Source organism: Suncus etruscus, chromosome 7, assembly GCF_024139225.1.
Source record: "Suncus etruscus isolate mSunEtr1 chromosome 7, mSunEtr1.pri.cur, whole genome shotgun sequence".
Lineage (NCBI taxonomy): Eukaryota > Metazoa > Chordata > Mammalia > Eulipotyphla > Soricidae > Suncus > Suncus etruscus.
Genome location: NC_064854.1, coordinates 108,223,259 through 108,248,083, shown reverse-complemented (window position 1 = coordinate 108,248,083; position 24,825 = coordinate 108,223,259). Strand labels below are relative to the sequence as shown.

Here is a 24,825-nt window from a genome sequence, read left to right as displayed (position 1 = left end):
TTCACTCAATTATATCTACAGTGAGATAAACTTTCTTGTTAATAGTTTGCCTACAATATTTACGCACTTCTTGCCTTTCCATTTGTCAAGTTTTCTACAAGGAAGATCCACTACTTTCAGGGTAAGAAATATTTCAAATATAGGCCCATTCTTTTCTCCTTCTTGCTGGTTCACTTAAAGGCCTGTGTAATGGGCACTTCATTTGAGGAGGTACCACATACAACACAACTGTATGTAGTTCTTCTACATGCAGTAGTTCTAACAGTGTTCTTCACTCCTTTCCCTTCAAAACAGAACCTCTGAGGGAAATTCATGTATTTTAATTTTTTTAACTTTATTTATTGATTGGTTCTCGGGCCACAACCAGTGGTGCTCAGGGGTTATTCTTGGCTCTATAGTCAGAAATCGCCTCTGGTAGGCTAGGGCACCATATAGGATGCCGGGAATGGTACCAGGTTCCTCGGGGCCAGCCAAATGCCCTACAGCTGTGCTATCTCTCAGCTGTGCTATCTCTCCAGCCCCACATTCATGTATTTTAATTTTAAATCTCTCTCAAAGCACACAAAAGTAAAACACACACACAAGTATTATCAAATTCAGTTTGAATACTTGTGGCTTGATTGCAATTGTTCCAGAGACAAATTGATGCAAGTAAACAGGTTTATTCAGGGGCTGAGAAGCTGATGGACTCGTGCCTGTCCGGCCCACACTCCCGACCATCTTCTCTACATAATCACAAAAATAGGTTTTAAGAAAAGAGACTAAGAATCACATGGTATAGAAAGGTGTTTGCAGACTGGGAGGCACCAGCATGATAGATAAACTCCCTTTAGACTGGCCCCCTTAGGCACACTTCCAGTGCATCTACAAATAAAGATTTCTGGTTCAGATTTCTGTGGTTCTGTAGTCACTTAAAAGATAAAGGGGGCATTCTCAATGTTTTCAACCATTCATTCCTGTTCAAACAAGTTTTCTAGTTTTTAATATTAAATTGAATTTTTCAATTTCTTTCTAGCAGCTTCAAAGTTGAGAGAGAGACTACATTTGAGCTTGGAGAATTAGTAATTATAAGACTAAAGTCTGACACTTAAGGTTTCTTTAGCCAAACAGCTAAGCTGCCTTTTTGTGCAAGAAACTCCTTGTAGGCAGTCACCAGGAAAGTCAAGTTTAGGAAGACAAGGAGTTTGAAGGTAGGACCAAAGACCTAATTGCATTTCAGTGGTTATGAACCATTTAGAAGCTCTGGATTTTGCTGAGGGAAGAAGTTTGTTTAACTTAGAAAGTCAGAATACAGGATGAGTTATCCGTGACCACTGCTTTTTCTATCTTGCTTTCCACCCTATTTGTTGTATTGTTGTTATTGTGACCAAGGCTACACACCCATGAAATTCTGGGTGCTTGCAAACTCATCAGTGGTGCTTACCAAGGGTTAAAATGTTCTCAGTTGTGGTGTTCGCACACGTCCTCATTGGGAGTCATGCTCTATTCTGGCAGTGACAGGGCTTTAAAACAACGGAGCTTCCAGGATCACACTCTGCACTGTGGTTTGCACTGGGGAATTGAACTCACAGCCTCATTTAAAGGACTCACATTTGCCCATCAGGCAGCCCCATCTGTGACCATCTTCAATAAAGTGACAAAGGCTCCAGCAAGGGATGAAATGATTGATATGTAAATTGTTTACTAATGCACAGTGGGAAAGAGCTAATTTTCTTCCATTAAAGCATGGCAGAGTTCCAGAATGCTAGAGGTGAGATAAAATTTAAGAAATGATACAAACCCCTACCATTGCCTTTCAAGAAAAACACTAGTATCAAACAAAGTATAAGTTGTAAATGAATCCCATGAAGCCTTTATCTATTGGGAAACGAAACAAAGGAAAAATTAAAATACCTCTGAGCCAACTGAATAGATTTAGCCTAATGGTCTGTGGCCCATTCTAGAGGAAATAAGATAAAAATAATGGATATCCACACATCCTGGGTAAAGTCCTGCAGCTAAATATGAGTTTCCATGTCCATCAACCCCTTCTTCCTTTCTTTCTTTTGTCTTAACTCTATTTTTTTTTTTTTACTTATTTCTTATTGCTTGTTTAGTTTTGGGGTCATTCCCAGTGGTGTTCAGGGCTACTGCTTGCACAGTGCTCAAGGGACCATGTGATACCATGGGGTAAGCTTGGAATCGCCATTCTGTGAACCATCCTCCAGAGCCCAATTCTTCTGTTACATCTAAGGGAACAACTAGTTGAGGATATAATTTTTCTCCATTACTATTTCAATAAAATAAAGAAAAAGAGGGACCGGAGAGATAGCATGGAGGTAGGGCATTTGCCTTGCATGCAGAAGGACATTGGCTCAAATCCCGGCATCCCATATGGTCCACCCAGCCTGCCAGGATCAATTTCTGAGCCAGGAGTAACCCCTGAGCGCTACCGAGTTTGACCCAAAAACCAAAAAGTATTATTCAATACTTTGTTGAATAATAAAATAAATTAAAATAATAATAAGTAATAATAAAATTTCAACATTTCTGTTGATTGAGAAGTCCACTTCCAACCCCCAAATATCCTGAGAATTATATTCCAACCCTTCCCCTTCCTTTCTCCTTGCATCAGAATAGCCAGTGTTGGAAACATTATTCTGCTACAATACAAAGCAACAGAACCTTAGTTCCTTTACTTCCTGGCTTAAATCTTAATGTTTCAGGCCCAGAGAGATAGCACAGTGGCGTTTGCCTTGCAAGCAGCCGATTTAGGGCCAAAGGTGGTTGGTTCGAATCCCGGTGTCCCATATGGTCCCCCGTGCCAGCCAGGAGCTATTTCTGAGCAGACAGCCAGGAGTAACCCCTGAGCAATGCCAGGTGTGGCCCCCCCCCAAAAAAAAAAAAAACAAAAATAAATCTTAAAGTTTCAATAACAGTAAATGATGAACTGAAAACTCACAAAAGCCAGAAGCCACACCCTCCATGAGTGAGCTTGCTACTTGAAGTTCACTGAAACTGAAGGTGTTCAGTCAGTGGAGAGATTAAAAAAACAAGGCACTAATTCCAAGAGAGTATTTGCCTCTTACCCTAAATACAGATGGAATCCCCATACCTCAACAATTTCCTTTTCTCAGCTGCATCTTCTGTGCTATCCTCCCATAATATCCAGGCCATCCTTAAACTTTCTAAGGAGACCTCACTCCATGGTCTTCCCAAAGCCAGTAACTTCAAGATGTCTGTGTTATTTCCTCCTGTACTTTTCTGTTTGCTGTTTGATCTTGAAACAGAAATGACAGACAAGGAAGGACATAGGAAAGCCCTCAGGAATGGACCTTTAGCCTCCAAGAGATCTGCCTAAAGTGAACCAACCAGCTATGATTTCATTAAGGTTTTTTGTTTGTTTGTTTGGTTGGTTGGTTTGTTTCTTGTTTTGTATTTTTGCTTTTTGGGGCCACACCTGGTGACGCTCAGGGGTTACTACTGGCCATGTGCTCAGAAACTGCTCCTGGCTCGGGGGGTGGGGGGTGGGGGGGACGACCATATGGGTCGCCAGGGATCAAACCAAGGTCTGTCCTGGATCAGCCAGGTGCAAGGCAAACGCCCTACCACTGTGCTATCACTCAGGTCCCTGATTTCATTGTTTGGCTAAGATATAGAATTAAAGTTATTTATAATCATTCAGTTTGATATTTCATAATGCCTATTCCTTCTTTTTGTCACAGTAATTCTGGTGTTTTTGATGTTAACAAATCGTATCTATAATCAAGCACATATTAGGCATTTTAGTCACTTCTGCCTATATGCCTAACCTCTATGTTCATGTGAAAACTGCCTTAGATTGTACTTAGTCTTGTTCTTGCCACAGCCAACAACATTTTTATTCTTCTTTCTATTTTTTTTTTACCCCGGTGATCATTTTTTTTTTGGTTTTTCGGGCCACACCCATTTGATGCTCAGGGGTTACTTCTAGCTAAGCGCTCAGAAATTGCCCCTGGCTTGGGGGGACCATATGGGATGCTGAGGGAATCGAACCGTGTTTGCGATCTTTCCTTGGCTAGCACGCACTTGCAAAGCAGACACCTTACCTCTATCACCACCTCGCCTGCCCCATCATCATTTAAAGAAACAAAATGGCACTTGTCCTTTATCTGGAAAACTTTGACAATGCCTCACGCATTGAGATTTGTTATGAACTGAAGCTTACATGATTATTAGCTGATAATTTTTTAACTTTATGGGAGGAAAATAAAAGTTTTAGATAACCCAGATAGAATCCAAGCTTAATTAGTATGGACAACACAAGCTATTAGAACATCACAAGTTTTCAAAAAAAAAAGAGAGGTTCCTAAGAAAGATCTTAGAAGTTCCTAAGGAAGCTCTGAGGAACAATTCAAGAGTCTCGAGCCACTTTTTTTTTAGCACCCTGATATATCTATAGCATTTCTTACTTCTGATCAAATAGATTTCAAATAAAATCAAAGAAAGTAGAAACATCGGGCCTGGAGAGATAGCACAGTGGCGTTTGCCTTGCAAGCAGCCGATCAAAAGGTGGTTGGTTTGAATCCCGGTGTCCCATATGGTCCCCCATGCCTGCCAGGAGCTATTTCTGAGCAGACAGCTAGGAGTAACCCCTGAGCACCGCTGGGTGTGGCCCAAAACCAAAAACAAACAAACAAAAAGAAAACAAAAAGAAAAAAGAAAGTAGAAACATCATCTCTGTGAATATAAATATTTTATCAATAATAACATTCAGAAAATTTAAAGATCCCAGAATAGATATAGAGAACATAACATAGTTTTTCTTTTTTTTTGGGGGGGGGGGTCACACCCAGCAGTGCTCAGGGGTTACTTCTGGCTCTATGATTAAAAATCGCTCCTGGCAGGCTCGGGGGACCATATAGGATGCCAGGATTCGAACCACCATCCTTCTGCATGCAAGGCAAATGTCTTACCTCCATGCTATCTCTCGGGCCCCAACATAGCTTTTCTTAAATGGTGGCATGTGGGGTGGTGGGGAGGACTGTTTTGTTTTGGGACCATATCCAACAATGCTCAAGGGCTACTCCTGGCTCTGCACTTAAGAGTAACTCCAGCAGTACTAGAAAAACCGTAAGAGATCATGTAGATGGAGCCTGGGTCAGTGCATGCAAGGCAAATGTCTAACCTGCTATATTGCTCTGGGCCCAAAATAACATCAATTTCATTGGAATTCATAAAGCAAGTTGGGAAATTTAGAAATGACTACAGGGCTATGGTTATTGTGATCTTTCACTGGACTAGATGGTAATAATAGTTTATGGACAGACAGTGCTGAAGCTACAGCTCTTGGGAGAAATTTAATGCGCCTGAATTTCTAGAATACACCATCAAGTCTTCCCATTAAAGCAGAATCACTGAGAGCCCAAAGTGTAGCTCTGTAATAGTTCAGTGTGATCAGACTCTGGGTATGATTGCTGACACTGCCCAAAATAAGTAAAAACACAAATCAAAACACACAGCAACAGAAGCTTTGCACAATGACCCCAGTTTCCTCCATGCCCCTTCTTACTCAGGAGAAATGTAAGCCATTAGAACCCATGCAGCACAAACAATTCATTCTACACCCCTGTTAGGTGGCCAACCCAACAATGCACAAGGGACTGCATGATGCCATTGCTTAAACCCAGGGCAGCAGCACAGACAGTTTGAGCTCCAGCCCTTTGAGCCATCTTCCTGGCCTACCTGCAGACACAATTTGGAAACGTATATCAAAGACACTATTCTGAAGTATTTTGAGATAGATTTTTCTTGGATGAAAAGACTCATGTCAAGATGTAGAGTAGGGAGCCAGAGAGAAAGTGTGGAGGTAGGGCATTTGTCTTGCATGCAGAAGGACGGTGGTTCAAATCCGGGCATCCGGAGCCTGACAGGAGTGATTTCTGAGTGTAGAGCCAGGAGTAACCTGAGTACTGGTGGGTGTGACCCAAAAACCAAAAAAGAAAAAAAAAAAGATGTAGGGTAACTTAATCATTAGTAATAGCTGAAGATTTATTAGGTATAGTTCAAACTGGCCTTATCAGCTCATTTAACAAAGCAGTCTGGTTCCTTTTCTTAATGAAATGACTGAATGAAACATGATACTCTTGGCTTTAATAATAGTTAATGGCCTATAATGACCTTTCTACAGTCCTGATAAAGTTCTTCATGGAATTTCTTAGACAAGTAAATTTTGCAAAGTATTTTTTCTTTAAAAATATTTAAAAATGTGGCCGGAGAGATAGCATGGAGGTAAGGTGCTTGCCTTTCATGCAGAAGGACGATGGTTCGAAACCTGGTGTCCCATATGGTCCCCTATGCCTGCCAGGGGCGAATTCTGAGCATAGAGCCAGGAGTAACCCCTGAGTGCTGCCAGTGTGCCCCAAAACAAAAAACAAAAACAAACAGACAAACAAAAAAAATATATATATACACGGGGCCAGAGAGATAGCATGAAGGTAAGGTGTTTGCCTTGTATGTAGAAGGTCGGTGGTTCAAATCCTAGCATCCATATGGTCCCCTGAGCCTGCCAGGAGTGATTTCTGAGCACAGAGCCAGGAGTAACCCCTGAGCACTGCTGGTGTGACCCAAAAACCAATAGATAGATAGATAGATAAATAGATAGATGATAGATAGACAGACAGACAGACAGACAGACAGACAGACAGACACAGACAGACACACAAAATTGAGGAGACTTCAGAAGGGAAACTCAAAAGTATAAAAATAAGAGACCAGACTGAGGAGGGCGTTTCGTTACATGTGACTGACCTGGGTTCAATCCCTGGCATCCTATATTCTTTCCTGAGCCTGCCAGGAGTACCAGGAGTAAACTCTGAGCACCGCTAGGTGTTCCCTCCCCCAAAATAAAATTACAAATTGAAATGTTGGGATGAGAATTGGGGATAAAGGCAGTAGATTTGTTGGAATTCAGCCTCTACTATGGCATTGGAAAGTTGTCTTGAATTTCTTTTATGGTTTTCTGAGCTGTACTCAGAGATAACTCTATTGGTGCCTGAAGGACCATGTGGTACCAGGGACTGAACATGGGTCTTCTGCATAGAAAAGCATGTCTCCAAGGCCCAAATGTGGGTATCTTTAAACTGTACTCACACTGATCACAGCCAAAGTAAATACACCCAAGATATAAAGTAACTGTTACTGTAAGTTGAAATTTCCTTAAATTAAAAGAATTTCTAGATAGTATAAAGTCTAGAGATGTTTTGCATGAAGAATTTTCAAGTATGGAACCCCTAAAGTAGAGCCCCAGCCTTACAACATATGAACTTTCCCCCCAAGTCAAAAAACAACATAGATTTTCTAGAAATACAACGGCTACATTAAGAGCAGATAATGTTATTTAATTGTAGTTTCAAATGGACATAAATTTCATGTCAAGATTTAAAAAATCCAAATTGAAAAATTCTAAAGCATGTTTTTAAGAATTGGAGAAACCTCTATGATGTATCTTTTACATTCTTTCCTGGGTTAATAATGGTGCGTGTGAGAGAAAACTCACAAAGTTAAACACAGAGGAAGATGAATTTGGATGGGCTCTAAGCCAGCCATGGAAAAACAGCAAATAAAAATATCTCTCCCTTGTAGGTGGTGCAGTATCTTGTGATTTCCGGCCCATCTACATTCCATCGCCTGCTGTGACTGCCTGAGACACAAAGGATGAGAAACTGCAGGCCGGGATGTAGGATGCACTCTTTGTCTTCTTTGGTGCATTTCCTCACAGCTAGCCAGCATCTGATCTAGAGATAACGGCACTGAGTTCAAGCATGCATTTCCTCTGCTGTCAGGAAGAGGAATTCGGCATTACCACATACCTATCAGACAAATGCTTTCTTATATTAATGAAGAATGTTTGCTAATGAGAACAGCCCTCCAGTGTTCCATCTGTATGGAAGGAGCACAGGCCCAGGGAGTGGTGAGTGGGGGATAGAGAGAGCAGCTAATTAGAACTCAGTTAGTTCTGCCTCAAGCTCTGGTTAGCCAGTCCAGGACCTTTGACTGTAAAAAAGATAATTTCCTCCATGCAGCTGTGGTTCTTTTTAACATAGGCAATTCTTTCCGTAAAGTATTTACTTGAAAGCATGATGTAGTTTTAAAAAAAAGCTTGCATGTTATTTGAACATACATCAGGCATATTTGTTCAATATATGTTCAAACTATATTTCCTGAATATTCAAGTGATATAATTGAACTTACTTAGTTGATTGATATGAGGCTACTGCTACTCATCTTCAATATCAGCTTCTATTTCTTCCTCTCTAAGTGTGAAACCTGCCCCCAAAGAGTTGAATTCAAAATTCTAAACCAGCAGCAATTCTGGACAAGAGTAAGAAACTTTTCTTGTCTTTTCCCCCAAAAGACAAGAATAAGAGGAGTTGGACCCCTAGCTCAACAACCCTTGTTTAGGTTTGCAGATAAGACAATCACTCCTGTTCCCACCAGCCTGCAATCTACCCTTTCATTCTTCCTAAAAATATGCGTCTCCTCTCTCTCTCTCTCTCTCTCTCTCTCTCTCTCTATATATATATATATATATATATACACACATATATATAGCAACAATAATTTTTTGTATTGTAAAAAGTGTCACAGTTCATTTAATATATGAGAAGATAAATTTTTGAGAATAAGGCTTTAAAGATTAAATATGATCGATCCTTCATTACTTCAGAGTATTTCATTTAAGTTGAAGAGTATCCTTTCACATTTTGGGTTATATTATTTATTTTAGGTTTGAGGAACACACCAAACAATGCGCAGGGTCTAGTTTTGGCTCTATGCTCAGGAGTGAAGCTAACAGTATTCAAAAGATCATATATGGAAGTAGGGTCACAGGATTGAGTGAGCAGGATGCAAGACAAGCACCTTAACCCCTGTACTATATTTCTGGCCTCATCCTATTAAAAACGGGGGGACAAAGAAGCTCGGCCACAGCAGTCAGTGCTCAAAAGTTAATACTGTTTTTGCACTCAGAAAATTTTCCTGACGGTGCTTGGGGAATCAATGTGATGTTAGGGATCAAAATCTGGTCATTTACAATGGGCATAGCGCTTGCCAGGAATTCAAACTTGGGTCAGCATGATGCAAGGAAACCATCTTACTCACTATACTATCTTCCAGCTCTCCCTATAAAATTTTTTAATCTTTCTTCTCAAGAGAAAAATAGAAGGAAACAAGAGAAGGCAGGTATGGGGCGCCAACTAGCTGAATTCATTACTATCACAGTCTCCTGCAGATGCCACTCCAAAATAGCTGCCCAGTAAAAGGCTTAGTAGGGCAAACCATAAATGTCTTCAAAAGATCTGAAATAAAATTTGAAATAACAATTTCAAATAAAAATCTGAAAATGAAAATCACTGAAATATGAGATAAGATTTTTATTAGGAGGGGAAAAAAATAACCCTCCTTAAAAAAGAAAAGATGGGGCCGGGCGGTGGCGCTAAAGGTAAGGTGCCTGCCTTACCTGCGCTACCCTAGGACGGACCACGGTTCGATCCCCCCGCGTCCCATATGGTCCCCCAAGCCAGGAGCGACTTCTGAGCGCATAGCCAGGAGTAACCCCTGAGCGTCACCGGGTGTGGCCCAAAAACCAAAAAAAAAAAAAAAAAAAAAAGATGACTTATCAAGAAGGCCAGGCAGGACTGGAGAAATAATAAGTACAGTGGGTCAAACCCTAGCCTTCTATGTGGTTGATCCAGGTCTGATCCTCAGCAACCCAGATGGCTCCTCAAGCACCACCAAGAGTAAGTTCTAAGTGGAGGGGGCTGGAGAGATAGCACAACAGTAGGGCATTTACCTGGCATGTGGCCGACCCAGGACTGATGGTGATTCAATTCCCAGCATCCCATATGGTTCCCCGGGGCCTGCTAGAAGCGATTTCTGAACAGAGCCAGGAGTAAACCCTGAACATTGCCGGGTGTGACCCCCCAAAAAAAGAAAAACTCGCCCCAAAAGAAAGTTCTGAGTGGAAAGGACACCAAGAACATCAACAGGAAGGGCAATTATTTGATGATAAGATAGGATTCACTGGTGTGGACAATTCATTTCTATCAGGACACTGAAACCTATTATAACTGTCATTTGGGACACAATCTTCTTTATTCCTTAAAAATGATAGGCTTTTCTGTTCATTTCAGGCTATTTGTCAGCATTCCTCAGTTATGCCCACTAAATAATAGCACATTAACCAAATAACAACAATCAAAGCATATTTTTTGGGGGGAGGGTCACACCCGGCAGTGTTCAGGGGTTACTCCTAGCTCTATGCTCAGAAATCGCTCCTGGCAGGCTCGGGGGACCATATGAGATGCCGCTATTTGAACCACCGTCCTTCTGCATGCAAGGTAAACGTCTTACCTCCATGCTATCTCTCCGGCCCCCAAAGCATATTCTTAAACATGCCCTGTGTTCCCTGCAGGATGAAATAACCCCTGGTTCAAAACAGGTGATTAATAATGAGCAAAAAGGTGCTACACAAGTTAGCTCAAAGGACTGAAGTGCATGCTTCTCATATGGGAAACCAGAGCCCAAACTGTGGTATCCATGGTCCTACAACTATCACTGTTGTGATAACAACCTCTAAGTGCAGAGCCAAAAGTAGACCATGCACAGCCAGGTGGCAACTCCCAAACAAAATGACCACAGTGATTACGTCAATAACAATGATAAGACAAAGAGTAAAGGGGTCGGAGAGATAGCATGGAGGTAAAGCGCTTGCCTCACGTGCAGAAGAACAATGGTTCGAATCCTGGCATCCCATATGGTCCCCTGAGCCTGCCAGGAGTGATTTCTGAGCATAGAGCCAGGAGTAACCCCTGAGTGCTGCTGGGTGTGATCCCTCCCCCCAAAAGAGACAAAGAGTAACTATATCAACAACAATAATAAAGCAATTTCAACTATTTCTCTATCCATCTGAGGACTTGGTGAAATAACCCTTAACATAGTTGCTCTAATTTTGTATACTTTATAGGTAATGAAACAGATTCAGAAAAATAGGGCCGGAGAGATAGCATGGAGGTAAAGCATTTGCCTTGCATGCAGAAGGATGGTGGTTCGAATCCCGGCATCCCATATGGTCCCCCAAGCCTGCCAGGAGCGATTTCTGAGCATAGAGCCAGGAGTAACGCCCGAGGGCCGCCAGATGTGACCAAAACAAAACAAAACAAAACAAAAACATGGACCACAGTCAGCAGTGCTAAGGGCTACTCCTGACATAAGTGACTGCCTGGTGCTGAGGATTGATTGAACCAAGGGGCTGGTCACAGATAAGGCAAACATCTTGACCCAACTCTATCTCTCTGGGCCAGGGAGCCAAGATTTTAAATAATACTAGTCTTACAACTGAGTCTCACTTGCTTAAAATACTATGTCTTTATGGGCCTGGGAACAATATTCATGGAAATATCAACATAAAAACTACTAACAAATGACAAGGTTATTGTTCTACAGTTAGGTCAGGCTTTGTGGTGGTTTATAAAACCAACAGAACTCTAGCCTCAAGTTCTAACCACGTCAATAATTGCGGACAGTTCTGTTCTTCATCACTTTGGACTTCCTAAGATTTTCTACGGGTCTTGGCTTTTTCTGTTTTATTTTAAGTAGAACCAGATATTTTGGTAAGTGAATTCTTTTCTTAGAACAATATTGACTTCATAGCTGACATTCAGCGGGGATGTGAGAGGTACATGAACAATATGTTTCATGGGTAATTTAGAGGGGAAGAAATGAAACAATGGGGGGATTTATGGTGGGAAAATGAGAGCAATACTCAGGGTGGGAATAATCTAAAGTACAGATATTTAATCTGAGGTAAATATTTGGATACAGGGAATTCCTGGGGACAACTGAGCCCATGGTTATAGTTCATCAGGGTCCATGAGTGGATTATTAAAAAATGCATTTACATTGAAATTCTAAGCTGTACATGCCCCCCAGAGTGGTGTAAAAACGCTGTCTAAGGTTTTATGTAGCGATGCTGTCGCAGACCGCGAGGACAAACTCTGATAGTGGACATAATTGACTGCACTGGGACCCTACACTTGTTTCCGGACACTTCAGCAGTTCCAATGTAGACAATAAATTTAAATTTCAGGCCAGAAGGACACCATAATAATTGTCAGCAGTCACAAAGGGAAGTTAAATAAGTAGGTGTGAGAATTTTAAATAAACCTCTACGAGGATCACAGAAAGTCAGTGTTCAAATAGCATTCAATTTTACCCTCCATGACAATATGGAAAGGACAGAATTTATATATATATATATATATATCAGGTGCACCAGGGTGATTAATAAAGGTGCTAGGAAAGAGACAATGAGCAATCTAATTTGAAAGTCTTTTATAAATGCTTTGGCAGCACTACTGTCTTTATTCTGCTCAGCCCTACTGTCCTGTAGAAATCCTGAAACACACAAAGATTATTTTTTATTGTGATGAACTCAAACACAAGATAGCATGCTTTCATTTGTAGCCAAATTATTCTCACTATTCTTAATCCTGGAGCTTGGAGGCCAGGGGAGAGAGAGGACAACACAGAAGCCACTTGGTAGTAGCCTGCTATAAAGGGGTGCCCAGTTACCGAAGTAAGCAGAATGGATATTATGGGTTCTTTACAAGTTTAAATTTGGGGTCTTACTCATTGATACTGAGGGGTGAGGAGAGTTATTTCCAGCTCAGTACTCAGAGGTTGTTCCTGGTAATGTCTAGGGAAATTAGGCAACATGGTGGATGAAGTCCAATACTTCAGCATGCAAAGAATGCACCAGGGAAACAAGTATCTCGGGCATCCAGGTCACCTTTGTCATATACATGAAACATTAAACACCACATACTCTCTTTTCTATAAGAGCCCAGGATGATCAAAACTTATCCAGAGGGTCATAGCAATAATATAGCAGGTAGAGCACTTGCTATAGCCAACTATATGCTTTGCATATAGTTCGGTCCCTGGCACTCCATATGGTCCCTTAAAATGACAGGAGTGATCACACAGCACAGAGCCAGGAATAAACCCTGAGTACCACTAGGTGTGACCCCAAAATACAAACATCAAACAAACCAAAAATGACCTGGATACTGTCTCCTCTGTGCTACCACACACTCCCCATTATAAATGCCCACCCCCAAACCCCAATCCTATTTCTTGTTACATATCCATTTTCACCCTCCCTCCTATCTGTCTCTCTCTCACTCGCTCTCTTTCACACACACATATATTCAATTTTTTTTCATGTTAGCACAAATAGAGGCACTAAAAATCTGTGTTAAATGAAAACTGTGCAATCTGTGGTGTCACATTCTAATGTAAGCTTGGTGGTATACACTGGCATGAACATGTTTAAGTTATTTCATTTATGATAGAAACACAAGTTATTCATTAAAGGTTTTTTGATTTGGCTTTGGTTTAATTGGGGGGGGGACCACACCCAGTGAGTTGTATTGGATAGTTACTCTGAGCTCTGTACCGAGGAATCAATCTTGGTGGGTTTGGGGGACCACAAGGGATGCAAGGGATTGAACTTGAATCAGCCATTAGGCAAGGCAAACATCCTCCACACTGTGCTATCACTCTGGCCCCTCATTAAAGGTTTTTGGTTGTTGTTTTTGCAGAAATGTTGTTTTGGGGCCACACTCAGCAATGTTTAGGGGTTACTCCTGGCTCTTCACTCATAAATGACTCCTAGCAGTGTTCAGGAAACCATACGAGCTGCCAAGAATTAAATCCTGACTGTCCTTGTGCAAGGTAAGCTCTCTACCCTCAGTTCTATCTTCCCAGCCCCTGAAAGGTTTATTTTTTTAAGTTTATTTATTTATTTATTTTGGTTCGGTGCTCACATCCTGCAGTGCTCAGGAGACCATATGGAATGTCAGAGATCAAACCTGGGTCACACATGTGCAAGGCAAGTATCCTACATGCTGTACTATCATTCTATTCCCAAAGGTGATTTGTGTGTGTGTGTTTTTAACAAAATGATCACCCAAGCACTGCCAGGAATAAGCATCACTGGTGTGGCCCCAAAACTAAAATCAAACAGTAAATACTACATATATCATGCTTGCATTTAAAGTGACATGAGGAAAATACTTTTTAATTTGAGCATTTGGCCACTAATAATCAAGTCAAACTAATAGCGGTATTTGAGAAACTGAGTCACTTTGGAAGACACCAAGAAAACCATTCATCCCAGTGACCTTCAAATCATGGAGGTGATAGGCTGCATCTCTGTGGCCAGCAGTGGTGTAACAAGCAGGATTTCTCTCCTCTTCTCTCTTTCCCACATACCTAAAAAAGGCTGGTGTGTCAGTAATGTCTCTACCAGAAAAGTAATACTTCCCAAAGGTTATTTCAAGGCAGGCTGTTAAATGAAACATGAGTAATTCCATTAGAGTGTTGATTAGGAACACAGGTCAGAAACTGCTCCAGACAAGAAACCAGTAACCACAATAAATACATGGAAATGAACTCCTACTTGACTCCCCAGAGAGAATTGAATGAACTGATGGGTGTTTCCCATCTCTTATTTCCAAGGATCCAGCAAAGGTTCCATCTCTGCTGGGAGTGCGAGGGAATCAGTTTCCAGGACAATCAGCCAAACAGATCAGAAAGAGCCTAGGAGGATCCTATGGCATAAATTAGATGTTTGAGGTCAATGAAATAAAGGCAAAGTAAGTACAAATCTCCCTACATGTACATGTACAGATAGCACATGATGGTAAACAATGGACATGGAACTGAATTATAACACATGCTACCACTGGAAGGACATAATACCCTTCTTTTTTTTTTTAACTTGATTTATTGATTGGTTTTTCAGCCATACCCAGCAGTGCTCAGGAATCAAACTGGGTCCCTTCGGGGTTGGCTGCATGCAAGGCAAATGCCCCACCACTGTGCTATCTTCTCTGGTCCTCATAATAACCTTCTTAACAATATAACTATATTATTCTCAGTGAACATAAATTCCTTTCCATGGCAATCTGAAGGTCTGCCTCCGAGTTCTGATGGTTTCCCAAAGATAGTGACTTTCTCAATTCACATATCTGCATGTGGCAAAAGACAGGTCCATTATGCCCTGATGCTTTGTTCAAAGCACATACCTTAATCATCCTGACCTGTCACTGATTGACTGGCATGCATCTCAGAGAAGAGGGATTAGTCCTACGTGCCCCACGCAACCGCAACCCACCACCACCACATACATACAAAGTCAAATGAAGTCTTTGCTAGGATCCACAGAAACTTCTGGTGCCTTCATTGGCTCATTGCCATATCTGACTCATATTCCACATTGCACTCTGAACCATGTAGGTTGTTAAAAATAAAACAGGAGTAATGTATCTTGCAAGCACAAACACTAATACTATTAGAAACCAGTTGGCTTCAGTCATAAAAATAATTTGTTAGTAGAAATGCCATTCCTTAGCCTGGGCTCATTTCTACACTATCTCTCTTGTTCTTTAAGAACCTGCCATGCAACTCTCTTTCCTCTACTGAAAGTACTCTGCCCAATTTTATCCATTAATCTAGACTAGATCCTAAGTATCATCTCCTTAGAAAAGTCTTTATCAGACCTTAAAAACAATGGGATGGAGGAGCCGGAGCAATGGCACAGTGGTAGGGTATTTGCCTTGCACCAGGCCAACCCCAAATGGACCCTGTTAAAATTCCCAGCATCCAATATGGTCCCTTGTGCCTGCCAGGATAGATTTCTGAGTGTAGAGCCAGGAGTAACCCCAATCCCCCCTCCCAAAAAAAAAAAAAACCAAAAACCAATAACAATGGGATAGAAAACAATCCTAATCCCCTTCCCCAGGTCCACTGACCCAATTCCAGTAACTTCTTTATGTCCTTCCTGTTACCTCTCTCTCTGTAACTACATTTATTTTTGTCTTTTTTTTCTCCCTGCATAAGCTCTATGTATTAATCTCCACAAGAAACAGCATACCACAGAGGTGCTCCATACAGTATCCTCATTGCAATGCAAGTACCTGCCACGAAGCAGGCATTTAACACACATTTGTTGGATAATTAATCCACTGGCTTTACACAAATGTTTGATGAATAATTTAATGAATAGCTACATATTTTCCTAATCATCTGGAGGCTAGAGCTGTCATAACAATATACCATAGAATAGGTGGCTTAAAAAAATAGGAACTTAATTCTCACAGTGCTGAAATTAAAGCGCCAATCGATTCTGTCCTGAGAAGTGCTCTCTTCCTGCCCATTCAACCTCAAGGGGCAGTGAAGGAGGGTGGGAGAAAAGCTACAAAAAAAAAAAAAAAAAAAGACAAGAGCACAGGTGGGCCAGTCACACAATAACTGTCTCTTTTATATCAGAACATGAATCTCCTCCAAGGGTCCCACACATTACGTGTTTATCTAATATTATTTGCCTCCTAAAGATCTTCCATCCAATTACCATCACTCTGAGAGGGCATTAACATAGAACTCAAGGTGGGATGACAACCATTCCAACTAATAATAATACCTATAGACAAAAGCAAGCAAGCAAGCAAAACAGAAAACCCATTTATTTTCAGCTTCTGGAAACTTAACGTAGAAAATGTTCTAAATATTGAAGTATCAAAATATCAAAGCAATTCTATAGCAAAGAAAAAGCTCTCATCATACTAATTCCCAGGCAGTCTTCCCAAACAGTCTTTGCAGTTGAGCATTTGCTGTTCTTGTTCCGGTTTATTTATCTTTCCCTTAGTTTTATTGGTTCAGTTCCTACTTACTGATGGTATCAATGAAGAGAATGTCTGCTTACATTCCATGTAAGAGTCTAGAAGATTAGTGTAAAAATCTGGATTAGAGCGATTATTTTTGTGGGTGGGGGGGAGGTTTGGTTTGATTTTTACTTTTATTGAACATCTTTTGGCTTGTCTGACAAGTCCAGAAGCCAACTTTCTTCTTGGGAAGCTTCCTGCCAGACGTAAAAGGAGCCTGAAGTAGTCATGTTTGATCTTGGGATACAAGTTCCACCCGCTGTCCAAAGAAGATCCTCTAACCCACACTTGGCAACACAAAACCACTTTGCAGGAAATGTGGGACAGTGCCTGAAAGCCTGTTAGGCAGTCTCTGTGGGTGGCAAGAAATGTAGAAAGAATTGAGAGTGCTAAGTGTTTTCCACCACATGAAAGCAGCTCTGCGGAAAGAGAAGAGATAGGAAAAAAGAAAAAGGGCGAGAGAGAAAGGAAAGAGAGAACAATGGAAAAAAGCAACAGGAGAGGAAAAGAGAAGGAAGAGAGGTGGGAAAGAGCAAGAACAAAAAGCACAAGGAAAAAAGCAGCAAAAAAGAAAAAGGAAAAAAAAACCTAAAGGGGGCTGGTGTAGTGGCGCAAGCAGTAGGGCGTTTGCTTTGCATGTGCTTACCTAGGACAGACCTCAGTTTGATCCCCCAGCATCCCATATGGTCCCCCAAACCAAGAGTGATTTCTGAGTACATAGCCAGGAGTAAACCCTGAGCATCACCAGGTGTGCCCCCCCACCCCAAATCTCAAGGACTCTCCAGGTCCAGGTTCCTATTCATATCATAGCAAGTACCAGCTCATGCCTGGCCCAGGTTGGCATAAAAAAAAAAAAACCCTCAGTATAATAAAGATTTTTTGAAGGGAGATTTCACCCTATGGTGCTCAGGGATTACTCCTGGCTCTGCACTCAAAAATTACTCTGGCAGGCCTGGAGGACCATATGGAATGCTGGGAAATCGAACCCGGATCAGCTGTGTACAAGGCAAACACTCTGTCAGCTGTGCTATTGCTTCTCTTTTTCTACATTTTTTTTTTGTTTTGTTTTGTTTTTGGTTTTTGGGCCACACCCGGCGGTGCTTAGGGGTTACTCCTGGCTGTCTGCTCAGAAATAGCTCCTGGCAGGCACGGGGGACCATATGGGACACTGGGATTTGAACCAACCACCTTAGGTCCTGGATCTGCTGATTGCAAGGCAAACGCCGCTGTGCTATCTCTCCGGGCCCCTCTTTTTCTACTTTTATTTAAGCCGTATCTTCACTTCTATTTAATTCACTGACTGCAACCTAATATTTATGCTCTAATTTCCTAAGAAAACGTGTTGTTTTTTTTTAAAAATATGGACCGCTTCACAAATTTGCATGTCATCCTTGCAAAGGGGCCATGCAAATCTTCTCTGTATCATTGCGAATTTAGTGTATGTGCTGCCAAAGCAAGCACAGAATATTTGGATTTTTGTATAATTTACACATGTATTATATACACATAATTTTCCTCCTTTTGTTCAAACTCCAGAAAAACTCTGGAAAGAGGGGGTAATATGGTGTCCAAAAACCTCTTGAACTGACTTGTGTATTTCAGTAACTTAACACTAACATCTTAGAAGTATTTCCTAAAAAGAAAATAAATAAAGGGAGCAGGAGAGATAGTACCGTGTAAGGTATATATATGCCTTGTATATGGCACTCCATTTCTTCTCTGGGTCCAACAAAAAAGAAAATGGTAAAAGGAAAAAGGAATTAGGCTAATGAAACAGGTTTTTCAGTGTGCAGATAATTAATGCAGCAATAAAAAGGCCATTTTATCACACTCACAAGTCAATGTAGGTGCAAAAGAAAAGTTGGCACATGCAGGAGTTCCAGACATCAACCATAGTTTTGCTACTGCTATAAGTCTAATCTACCTATTCCTATTGCAGACAGCGCTTCCCAGGAAGGTCAATTTTATGGTGGGGCAGGTTGTTATGAGTGCTAAACTAATTTTAAAACACACACACACACAATAAAAGAAAAAAACATTTTTCCTAGAAACTAATGAATAAAGTACAGGACAATTTATATGTTAGCAATGCCACTTGGTATTCTCTTTGCCAAAGTCTAGATAACATAAAACGATGGGCATAAAATAAGCAGTTAACATTGATTTGTCTTTTTTAGGAAAGAGAAATGTGCAAACTCAACTTTATTTATGTAGGGGAAAAAATATAAAAAAAGAAATCAGGTTATCACTGGGACATGACAGGTGCCAGAACTGCTTTCTCCCTCTCTCTTCTTTGTATCCCACCAGGCCCAACTGTCCCTACTCCTTCAAGAACCAGCATGAGTGAGAACTCTGGCAGACTTCATGATACACATTTCTCCAACAAAAACTGCTTAAAAAAATTTGAGAAGACTTCCTGATCATCTACACTCACAATCAAACAAACCAAATGGAGCCAATGAGATTCTAGAGATAGCCTATGAACATGACCCTTATTTAGAAAAAATTAAAGATCTGGAAGCATAGCTCAGCAGCAAATCTATGTGTGAGGTCCTGGGTACCATCTCTAGCACCAAAGAGAAAAAAAAATGGAAAAATAAGAAGAAAAGATACACTGAACAAAAAAGAGAATGGTCTCAAATGCTATGAGGATAATCAGTTTCTACCTTTCTGGAAAAAGACTTCACTCGGCAGAGAACTCTTTGGAATTTCTGTTTTCAGCCAATGGCACAGATAATCCAGCAGACACTAGGGTTCTCATCTTTGAAAAACGTGATGATAATAATATAGTCCTCTCCCAGTTTCACCTGTATAAGGTAACAATGAGAGAACCTTCCTCTTAAGATACAACTTCAGTAATATAAGGCCTATAAAATGTTTCTATGCCAATATCTGGCACAAAATACTCCCAATGGAAGTGTTTTTGGCTAATATCACCCTAAACCCTAGAAGTTTAACCAGTATTTACCCCTCACCTCGCTTGCAGAAAGTGCCTGAAGCTGTCACCAGAGTTCAGGCCTCCAAAAGGGCATCCATGAAATCCAGTATTTAATGTGGTCAGAAATGACTAATCTAGGACCAGAGCAATAGTACCGTATTTTCCAGCATATAAGACGACTTTTGAAACAAAAAAAAGTCAACCAAAAATTGGGGGTCATCTTATACACCGAGTATATCCCGAAAAATGTTTCAATATGCCGCTAAACAAAAATTGTCTGAATATTGCCACAAAACGAATTTTCCAACTCAATCCTGCACCAAGCACTGCAAGGCTGCTTGGACCGTCTCTCTAACTCAGCCAATCCAAGCAGGCTTTTTATGCATGCAAATCAGACAATGTTCTGGACCCAAATCTACACTGTAAAAAGCCTGCTCAGATTGGCCAGAGTCAGAGAGGAAGTCTATTACGGTATAACCTTTGCTTGTTGTGATTGGCTCCCTTTGGTACATGAACACAGGAACACATGCAGCACATGCAGCACAGAAACGTTCTGTCTGATACAGCGAATATAGGCCTAAACCTATGTTTTAACTGCAAAATTATGGGGTCGTCTTATACGCCCAGTCGTCTTATATGCCAGCAAATACGGTACACTGGGTAGGGCCTTGCATGCAACTCATCCAAGTTGGATCCCTAGCACCCTATATAGACCCCTGAGCCCACTAGGAAAGGCTCTTAAACAACTGTATATCCCCATTTATCACCACTAGAGAACACCTTGCTCCACAATCATGGGATTAGTTGAAAAACCCTCATAACATCATAATGTTAATAAAATTTTTATGGTGGAAAGTAGGGGGAAAAATGCCTTTAGTCCTGATGGTGGGTTTGGAGTTGGAACACTGCGAGCCTAAAACTCTATTATCTACAGCTTTGTAAATCATGGTGAATAAATGATTTAAAATGAAGGGAAGATATGTTTTATGGCTTTCAGAAATGGTGATAATTCAGGTTTCAATTTTATAATAATTTTACTTGATCATTTTAAAACATAGACATAACATGGCTCATTTATATAACCAGTTGCTAAGAGTCTTGGCATTTTAATAAGTGGTTATGAAAACATACCCTCTGAAAGAAAACAGTAGTGTTCACTGAGAGGAAAAGGATGGATGAAGCTCATAAAATTTAACTGCTTTTGAGTTTTGATTTGGGAAAAGCCACATGATCATCCACTTGGGAAACCAATATATTGCTAAATCCTAAGTAGAGTTCCCAGTCTCATGAGAGGAGAAGCAGCGGAAGCAGCTTTCTTCAACCTTTTTTTATACCTTTAGGCTGGCACTAATCAGATATATCAGTGTGAAGGAACTAGCCGCCAACCAAAAGGTAAAAAAGACCAGAGGTCTTCAACCTTCTATACCTGAAACCAGCAACAACCCATGGAGTGATGGCTGAAGACCAAGGTTCCAGGAACCAGGAACAAACTGCAAAACAATTATCAGCATTGAAATTACAAACTCCTGTCAACTTCCAGAACCATAAGTGATTCAATAAGAATTTATTTTCTCAATGTCTGACAAGTCTAGACCAGGTAGTCTGGCAATAAGGTGGTCTGCCTTAATCCTGGGTCAGTCTAACAAGATTTCATTGATTGTAATTTTGCTTGATCATTTTACTAAGAAAGCACAGCAATAAACTTTATTGTATACAATTCACATTCTATAAAAATCTTCATGCTTCCAAATATGTCCCCACTTATTTGACATGAGTGCCTAAATTCTCACTTTGATTTACCATTGGATATGGTCAAAAGAATATTTAGATTTTTTTTTTTTTTTTTTTGGTTTTTGGGCCACACCCTGTGAGGCTCAGGGGTTACTCCTGGCTATGCGCTCAGAAGTTGCTCCTGGCTTCTTGGGGGACCATATGGGACGCCGGGGGATCGAACCGCGGTCCGTCCTAGGTTAGCGCAGGCAAGGCAGGCACCTTACCTCCAGCGCCACCGCCTGGCCCCAAAAGAATATTTAAAAGTTCCTAGAAGACCAGAGCAATAAGTACAGTGGGTAAGGGCACTTGTTTGACACATGCAGTCATGAATCATGGATTCTTTTTTTTTTTTTGGTTTTTTGGGTCACACCTGGCGGTGCTCAGGGGTTACTCCTGGCTGTCTGCTCAGAAATTGCTCCTGGCAGGCACGGGGGACCATATGGGACACCAGGATTCGAACCAACCACCTTTGGTCCTGGATCGGCTGCTTGCAAGGCAAATGCCGCTGTGCTATCTCTCCGGGCCCCGAATCATGGATTCTATCCTCGGCTACCCAATGGGTCCACTGAGCCTGCCAGGAGTGATCTCTGAGTGAAGCTTGGTGTGATTCCAAAACAAAATAGTCAATTAATCCAAGTTCTCAGAAAGGAAGGGGAGAAAATTCACAAAATTATAAGTACTGTAGTATCTCAACTATAATATTTCAACAATAATTCCATTAAGAAAGTATAGCAGGGGCCGGAGAGATAGGATGGAGGTAAGGCATTTGCCTTGCATGCAAAAAGATTGTGGTTCAAATCCCAGCATCCCTTATGGTCCCCTGAGCCTGCCAAGAGTGATTTCTGAGTGTAGAGCCAGGAGTAACCCCTGAGCGCTGCTGGGTGTGACCCAAAAATAAAAAAATAAATAAAAAAATAAAGAAGAAAGAAAGAAAGAAAGAAAGAAAGAAAGAAAGAAAGAAAGAAAGAAAGAAAGAAAGAAAGAAAGAAAGAAAGAAAGAAAGAAAGAAAGAAAGAAAGAAAGAAAGAAAGAAAGAAAGAAAGAAAGAAAGAAAAAGAGAGAGAGAGAGAAAGAGAGAGAGAGAAAGAAAGAAAGTATAGCAGACAAGGGTTAGAGAAAGGAGAAAACAGAGAGACAGAGCACTTGCCTTACAAATGGAGGACCCGTGTTCAATGCCCATATAGTCCACAGAGCTTGCCAGATTCCTGATTACAGAGCCAGGAGAAACCCTGAGCATCACAGGGTATGGCCCAGGAAACAAAAAGAAACAAAAAAGCGTAGCAGACTACATATTAATATAATTTTCAAAATAAAATCTATTTTATTATTAAATATATCAATAGCTATTAAGTGTGTATGTGGTAGGGAGTGTCGAAAGTATTTTATGTACTTTGTCTTAATTTACATTTATTTCAAAGTAAGCATCATTATCTGCTTTTACTCAGGAAGCAACAAAAGCTTAGACTGGATCTATAATTGAACCAATGTCCTTCAGCTAGTAAATAAAGGAGAAAATGCAAGCTCATTTAATTCCTGAAATTGAGCTCCAGCATCATAACTCTACTATCTCTTTCCATGTAGATTCCAAAGAAACTTGATTAAAGTAAAACAAGGACACAGTTCAAGGACACTAATGGGTATATTAAAAACAAAATATGGGCAATAACAATTACACTGTGAATGGGATATTTGCCTTACATGGGGCCTACGTGGGTTTGATCTCCAACATTCAATGTGGCTCCACAGCACCAGGAGTAAGCCCTGAGTACTATTGGGTGTGGTCAAAATAAAACTAAATATTATCATCTAGAATGGTATGGTGAATATTAACAGTGGAATTGAATCATGGAGAGATATTTTGTTTTTATGTCAGAACATCACCAATCAACCCCCATTTTCATTCCCATTGGTTTCAGCAATAGAGATTTTAAGTGTTCTCTGCTGATTTTAATGGGCAGTCAAGGTTTAAAACCGCCAGATTTTTTGGATTTGGGGTAAAAAAATAAATGATAGTAGAAGAGGCTAAGTGACCAAAATGGAGCTTTAGAAATCTCAATGCAGCATCAAACAATAAAATTCCTTAGTGATGGAAATGGTCTATAATTTGAACAATTCAATGTGACAATCACTAGCTACAAGACTAATTAATGTGTATGAAGAAGTAAATTCTAGAATTTGCCTAATTCAAAGTAATTTAAGTATAAGTGACCAGATGAAGAAGTGGCTAGTAAACTGAACAGTACAGACCTAGATGTCCAGCATAGTGACCTACTGGGTTGGTCTGAAATGGGTCTAGGTATGTGCACTCTAAACATAAGGCTACTTATTATCTCTATCAGCTACTAGAAAGGTTGGACTTTCCAAAATGGAAATAATTTATTTTTGTTAACAACTTAGATGCTTTCCCAAAGCATTGTACAGATAAAATGCAATCCCTCTAAAGATACCCATGACATTCTTCAAAGAAGTGGATCATAAACTCCTGAAATTCATTTGGAACAAAACCACCTATGAATAGCTAAAGCAATTCTTGGGAAAAGAAATATGGGAGGCATTACTTTCCCCAATTTTAAATTGTATTACAAAGCAATACTTATTAAAACAGCATGGTATGAATGAATGAATGAGGGAACTGGAAAGCCTGTCTGGAGTACAGGTGGGAGTGAGGTGGGATGGGGGGAGATTTGGGACATTGGTGGTGGAAATGTTGCACTGGTGAAGGGGGGTGTTCTTTACATGACTGAAACCTAATCACAATCATATTTATAATCAAGATGTTTAAATAAAGGAAAAAATTAGGAATGGAGTTTTAGCTAATCTAACTATACTACTCCTAGATATCTAGCCCTAAAACTCATAAACATGAATTTTAAGAAGTTTGTATACCCATGCTCATTATTTTCTTAGTATAATGTCTAGGATATAAAAACAATAATAAAAAAAAAACAGCATGGTACTGGAATAAAGATAGATCCTCAGGTCAGTGGAATAAACTTGATTATTCAGAAATGTTCTCCAAGTACACAATCACCTAATCTTTGATAATGGGGCGAGAAATGCAAAATGGAGCAAGGAAAACCTCTTCAATAAGTGGTGTTGGCACAACTGGTGAGCCATTTGCGAAAAAGCAAACTCAGACCTCCATCTACCACCATATACAAAGATCAAATCCAGGTAGATTAAAGACCTGGATATCAGGCCTGAAACCATAAAGTAAACAGAACAACACGTAGGTAAAACACTCCATGAGGCATCTTCAAGGAGGAAATAGCACTCTCCAAACAAGAGGAAGTAGACAGAAATATATTAAGCTGAGAAGCTTCAGCATCTCAAAGAAAATAGTGCCTAGGATACAAAAACCACCCACAG

General features: G+C 40.5%; 1 protein-coding gene and 1 non-coding gene across 2 annotated transcripts in view; both read right to left on the bottom strand.

The window, feature by feature from the left end:
- MAGI1 (membrane associated guanylate kinase, WW and PDZ domain containing 1) overlaps positions 1-24,825 on the bottom strand; it is a 763,677-nt gene that overhangs the window by 514,483 nt on the left and 224,369 nt on the right.
- On the bottom strand, positions 18,100-18,206 carry LOC126015264 (U6 spliceosomal RNA). The gene has a single exon (XR_007498147.1). It is a non-coding gene; the product is annotated as a U6 spliceosomal RNA (small nuclear RNA).